Raw genomic sequence first — 6,101 nt, forward strand, 5'->3', positions numbered from 1 at the left:
GAAATTTCTTGTCAGGGTCTACCCAAGCCACTTCAAAGAGGACATTCAATTCCTTTGAAGTGGGAAAAGTAGTATTAAAATAAGATTCCTCCTCTACCTTCTCTGTCCTGTGAGGAATGTGCAGGACAGTTCTGATAGCCTCAATGAGGGCCTGAATCCCCTGTGACAGGACAGCATTCCCCCCTCCCTCGCATCCACTTCCTCTGGATCTGATGTATCAGGATCAGTATCATCCTGCATGATTTGGGCCAGAATACGCTTTTGTGGGCAAATGGCGAGGGCTTGAGATGCAGGCTTGTGAGCTGAATCTTTATTTATCAGGTCATCCATAGACTGCCATAAGAATTGTGTCTCCTTCTCATTATGAGACAGTTTAGTGGAAATATTAGAAATCATCCCTTTAATGGAGGCTAACCGTGGGGGTTAAGCTCCACTGGACTGGGAGTGAGCACTATCCTGGGTACAGGGTAGTGAGTCCCGAGGGGATGATAGACATTCCACTGTACAAGAAACACAGTCCCTGGACATGATTGTGAAGGGACACACACACAGACACCAGGTGAAAACACAGTATATGTAGACAGTGTCTTCAGAGAGACACAGAAGTCGGAGCCAGCCACACAGCGCCCCTTTAGCAAAAGTGAAACTTAGCTGGGTCGCAAGAACTAACACCTCAGTAGTGCTTATAATCTTAACACTGCTCCCCCCTTCACTAAGACCTCCTGGTACCGCTGAGGAGACTTGGAGTCCTTGTGGAGGAGCTGCGCTTCCCTGTGAATGCTGCCTGTATGAGCTGCAGAGGGAAAATGGCGCCGAAGGGCTGTAGGATCCGCTCTGAGTGAAGCCCCACCCCCTGTAATGGCGCGCGGCTTCCCGCATTTATTATACTGGCCTGAGGTAATATAATGTCCAACCAAGGGTTAAAACCCCTGTTAGATAGTCGTGGCCAGTGTGGGTATCAATGGTGGCTCAGCGCGCCCCTCACAGCGGGACACACTGCAGTGTGTGACTTCTGAGTGCCCTGGAGCACAGTCTGTACTCAGAGCTGCGCTCCCACCCTTGTGCCGCCATTCCCGCCGGCGACCCGCTAACCGGGACGCCGGCGCTGTACTCACCACTCTTCTGTCTTCAGGCACTGTTAGGGGGTGGCAGCGTGCTGCGGGAGGGTGTGCTGTGCCATGGTGTGGCTTGCGATTGGCTTCCTCAGGAGCTCAGTGTCTTGTCAGCAGAGAAACGGGACCATTAACTCTAAGGAAGTTGGGCCGTTCTCCCCCCTAAGTCCCACACAGCAGTCAGACTACTGCCGAAACAGACCTGACTGGGAAAAAAAAAAAAAAAACATTTTAAATCAATGTGGAAAACTCTTCAGGAGCTCTCCAAAGCGTGACCGGCTGCTCTGGGCACATTTTCTAAACTGAGTCTGGTAGGAGGGGCATAGAGGGAGGAGCCAGCCCACACTACTGATTTCTTAAAGTGCCCATGGCTCCTAGTGGACCCATCTATACCCCATGGTACTAATGTGGACCGCAGTATCCTCTAGGACATAAGAGAAATTCCCATTACCCCACACACTATGATCCAAAATCCACATTACCCCACACAGTATGATCCAAAATTCAGGGACAGGGAGAGTGACAGCAGGGACACAGGGACAGGGAGAGTAACAGCAAGAACAGAGTGACAGGGAGAGTGACAGCAGGAACAGTGAAAGAGTGAGAGCGACAGCAGGGACAGGGACAGTGACAGAGTGACAGCAGGGACAGTGACAGAGTGACAGTAGAGAGAGTGACAGCAAGGAGAGTGAGAGAGTGACAGCAGGGAGAGTGACAGCAGGGACAGGGAGAGTGACAGCAGTAACAGAGTGACAGAAAGAGTGACAGCAAGGATATTGACAGAGTGACAGCAGGGAGAGTGACAGCAGGGAGAGTGACTGCAGGGAGAGTGACAGAGAAAGTGAAAGCAGGGAGAGTGACAGACAATGACAGCAGGGAGAGTGACAGCAAGGAGAGTGAGAGAGTGACAGCAGGGAGAGTGACAGCAGGAACAGAGGGACAGATAAAGTGACAGCATGGACATTGACAGAGATACAGCAGGGAGAGTGACAGAGAGAGTGACAGCAAGGAGAGTGACAGCAGGGAGAGTGAAAGAGAAAGTGACAGCAGGGAGAGTGACAGAGAAAGTGACAGCAGGGAGAGTGACAGAGAAAGTGACAGCAGGGAGAGTGAGAGAGTGACAGCAGGGAGAGTGACAGTAGGGACAAGGAGAGTGACAGCAGGAACAGAGTGAAAGAAAGAGTGACAGCAAGGAAGTTGACAGAGTGACAGTAGGGAGAGTGACAGAGTGACAGCAGGGAGAGTGACAGAGAAAGTGACAGCAGGGAGAGTGACAGAGACAGTGACAGCAGGGAGAGTGAAAGTGAGAGTGACAGCAGGGACAGGGAGAGTGACAGCAATGACAGAGGGACAGAAAGAGTGCCAGTACCTAATGAGCAGCAGACAAGGCTGTAGTCGGCTGCTGGTGCAGAGGCTGAAGTCAGCTGCAGTGATGTGGAGATGGCCTACGGTCCCTATGACCAAGGCGCCACCATTTCAAATCTCCAGCGGATCGGCAGCCAATCAGGAGCTGCCGCACGGCCACTTCTGATTGGCTGCCGGTTCCAGCACCTGACAGCGTGGAATTTGAAAGGCGCGGGGGTCACAACTCAAAGTGCCGGTATGCCATTCTGTTGTATACCGACCCACTTCGAGCACTGAGGGGGTAAAAAATATATATTTAAATTTTTATAAAAATACTAACTTTCATCAAACTTACCAGACTGGCAGGTGAAACGACTGGCAGCCGCCAGGGAGTGACAGCAGCAGGAGACTTTAATGAACCACACACTGCAGAACAGATCCTCCCTATTAACGCAGCAGCAGCGCTACAGATTGCAGTGTCTTTCCACTTCTCCCTTCCAGCATTGCAAGCTGCGCTGAAGTGCGTGGTGACGTCATGTAGACTGACGTCACAGCGCCCGAGATCCAGAGAGTTTATGGTAGGTCTACGGAGTCCAGACCCTGCCACAGCGGTGTTCTGCTGCTTGTGCAGGCGGGTGGGATTGGCATGGGGTTCTGCGGGTGTGTAGACATGTGTGCCAGGGAGGAGGGGGTGTGCTCGCAGCCATGGTGCGCGGACCTTGTCATGTCAATGGATGGGTTCAAGGTGTGGGTGTGAGTTTGTGGCTCAATTTGGTGCCACCCCATTGAAGGGTGACACCCGGGTGCAGGCCGCACCCCCTTCATGAAGCCACTGACTTTGTGGTCTATTAACTAAGCATTGGAGAGAGATACAGATCCAGCCAGTCAGCCTCTAACTGCTATGTTACAGGCTGTGCTTGAAAAATGAAAGGAACCAGTTGGTTGGCATTTTATCTGTCTCCACTTTAGGCGTAGTAAATAGAACCCTTTCTAGGGTATTCAATTATCCGCAAATTCGCGGCAATTTTTCGCCCGAAAATTGCCGCGAAAACGCTCCGTTTTTCAATTTTTCGCAAATTCGCGGCAATTTTTAGCCCGAAAATTTTTCACGGCAATCGGACGAAAACGCTCAATTTTTCGACCTATTCAATTCCGACCGGGTTTCACGTGAAAATTCTTGCAGTGAAAAGTGCAGGTGAAAATGGGGAAATCAGCCTGTACCCCAAAAAATGCTAAACTAACATAGGAAAATAGAAGAGAAGTGTGTTAGAGATCACATTAGAGAGTTTTTGGGGACTTAAATTATGTGAAATGGCGGTTATATGCATTTTTTTTAAATGCAAAAAAATGATAGAAAGCAAGTTTTTTTGAGCAAAATAAATGCTCTCATTAAATTTGGGGTACATGAAAATGGGTATAAGTATATATTTGGGTCATTTTAGGGTACTTTAAAAAAAAGTGGAAACAGACCGATTACTCCCATCTGCAAGCCTAAAAAACACCTGTCCCACTCATAAAGCACCCCAATATACCTGTCCCATACCTTGAACCCCAATTTCCATCACTTTTTACTTTTTCACCCCAAAAATGACATGTCATTATTGGCCAATTAAAAATAATTAAAAACTTCAACGTGCCTAATTAGTCATAAAGGGGGGTGTCCCAGGAGTTCTGTACCATATCCAAACATTTTTACCTTAAAATAGTGACTTTTCCCAACTTTTCACCTGCTTCAGAGAAGGTGAAGTGAAATTAGTGAAAACATGATCACCGATAAATTTTACAGGATAATTGAATAGGCTGTAATTGCATTTCACGTGAAAAGTCCGTTTTTTCACCCGAAAACCGGACTTTTCACGTGAAAAGTCCGTTATCACTGCTAATTGAATATGGCCCTTTGTCTCAAAGTTCCCCAAAACAAAAACTGCCAGACACCAGCTGACTGTAGGAGAACAGAACTTGAATCATCCATGCTTACTAAGAGTCAAAGGGAGGTGATTGCCTTCCTCCTGTGCAAGCACCTCCTGCAACACTTTATAGCTCTCAGTGCCACAACACATACTGTCACACATGCGTCCCGACTCACCCACACTCCATTCCTGCACACTATGTGCAAAGCTTCTCCGTTTGGAAAATGTTGTCATGTTCATCATGCAGGTGCATACCTCTTGGCACATACATGTCACACATAAGGGCTGAGTATTATTCCAAAAGAACAAAGGTCCTTCAGACACATTCCAAATCATCCATAAAGGACGATGGAGCACTGTCTGCATGGTGGGGGACCATCCTGAATGGGGAGGGCTAGCAGCTGTGAATGAGGCTGGATAATGCTGGCCTACTGTATCTGTAGCATGCTGGCCTGAAAAAAAGGAAGAAAGAGTAAAAGAAACAGAAAAACGGAGAAAGAGATGAGAAGGAGGGAGAAAGAGAGAGAGAGAGAGAGAGAGAGGGCAGTAGCTAGTCACGAGCATGAAAATTTCTCACTGCATAGCTTTCTGTCATCCTACAAATCTCCAGACCATGAGCAGTTTGTCTCTGTACATTACAGAGTAACTGGATTAGCTGCTGTGTGGATATATGTACTTTAAGATTGTTCCATTATTTTCTGCAACACAATGGATCATACAGCCTTACTTCATACAGAGCAGACATATAGGGCCTGGTTTTAGGTTGGATGCAAATCGGTCACATGTTCAGACATCTGCGACAGCCAGATTTATAATCTTATGCGAATGCAACTATCTGTCCACCTTCAAATGAAGGCCTCAATCCCCAGTGATTTTCCAGCCACAGTTACAACTGTAATCATTAGTATGAGCACTTAACACCCACCTTGGAGCAATAGATCTGTATGAAACAGACATCCCTGGCACGATGTAATGGAGTCTGAGATCGCAGGAGGTGCGGGATACTGGCCGATCTCTAAAAAATTTTAAAGGGGCAATCACTTAAAAGGCATAGTTTTGCCTTGGAAGTGATTTTCCCTTTTAAAAAATGTCAGAGATCGGCCAGCATCCCGCACCTCCGGCGATCTCAGACTCCATTTCAGCCTGTCGCCCATCTCCGTTTAAATGTCCGGGATACTCACATAAGATGGATCTGTTCCGTAAGACCACATGGTAGCTGCTCAGAAATGCCTATAGTTATGTACGGATCAAACTGGCCCCCCGCATAGCTTCAGTCAAGGTCTGCATGCGTCGTGCTGCACGTCGTGTTTACATATTGTTTTTGTGGCACATGTATAGTCTGCTGATAACTGCAAGAAGTGTCTGCGGCCGAACCTGTGCCCACCTTAGCATCAGGCCCATTTTTTCATTAGGTAAAACAAGTTAGAATGTGTTAAAGACTACAACAAAGATGGCTATGGCCTGCACTCCAGCTCACAGAAAGGTGATAAACAATGTATATTTTCCTAATTCTGCCATGAATGTGGGGCTGGTTTGGGCAGTCATTCTCTGCTGCTCGGCTTTCTTCATCGTTATGCTTTTTTTTTCTATAAAAGCTCCACACCCCCACCCCTTTCTCCCAATTTGGCTGCTGAAATTAACTTGACAAGAACATAACCTATCATGAAAGGTTTGATTTAACACAAACAGCAAACACAGGCAAGTCATAAAATGAGTCTTAAAGATAATCACAATA

At 47.5% G+C, this 6,101-nt stretch overlaps 1 protein-coding gene across 3 annotated transcripts in view; it reads right to left on the minus strand.

The window, feature by feature from the left end:
• STPG2 (sperm tail PG-rich repeat containing 2) overlaps positions 1 to 6,101 on the minus strand; it is a 1,528,785-nt gene that overhangs the window by 1,176,898 nt on the left and 345,786 nt on the right. The window lies entirely within an intron of this gene.

This window comes from Pseudophryne corroboree, chromosome 1, assembly GCF_028390025.1.
Source record: "Pseudophryne corroboree isolate aPseCor3 chromosome 1, aPseCor3.hap2, whole genome shotgun sequence".
Classification (NCBI taxonomy): domain Eukaryota; kingdom Metazoa; phylum Chordata; class Amphibia; order Anura; family Myobatrachidae; genus Pseudophryne; species Pseudophryne corroboree.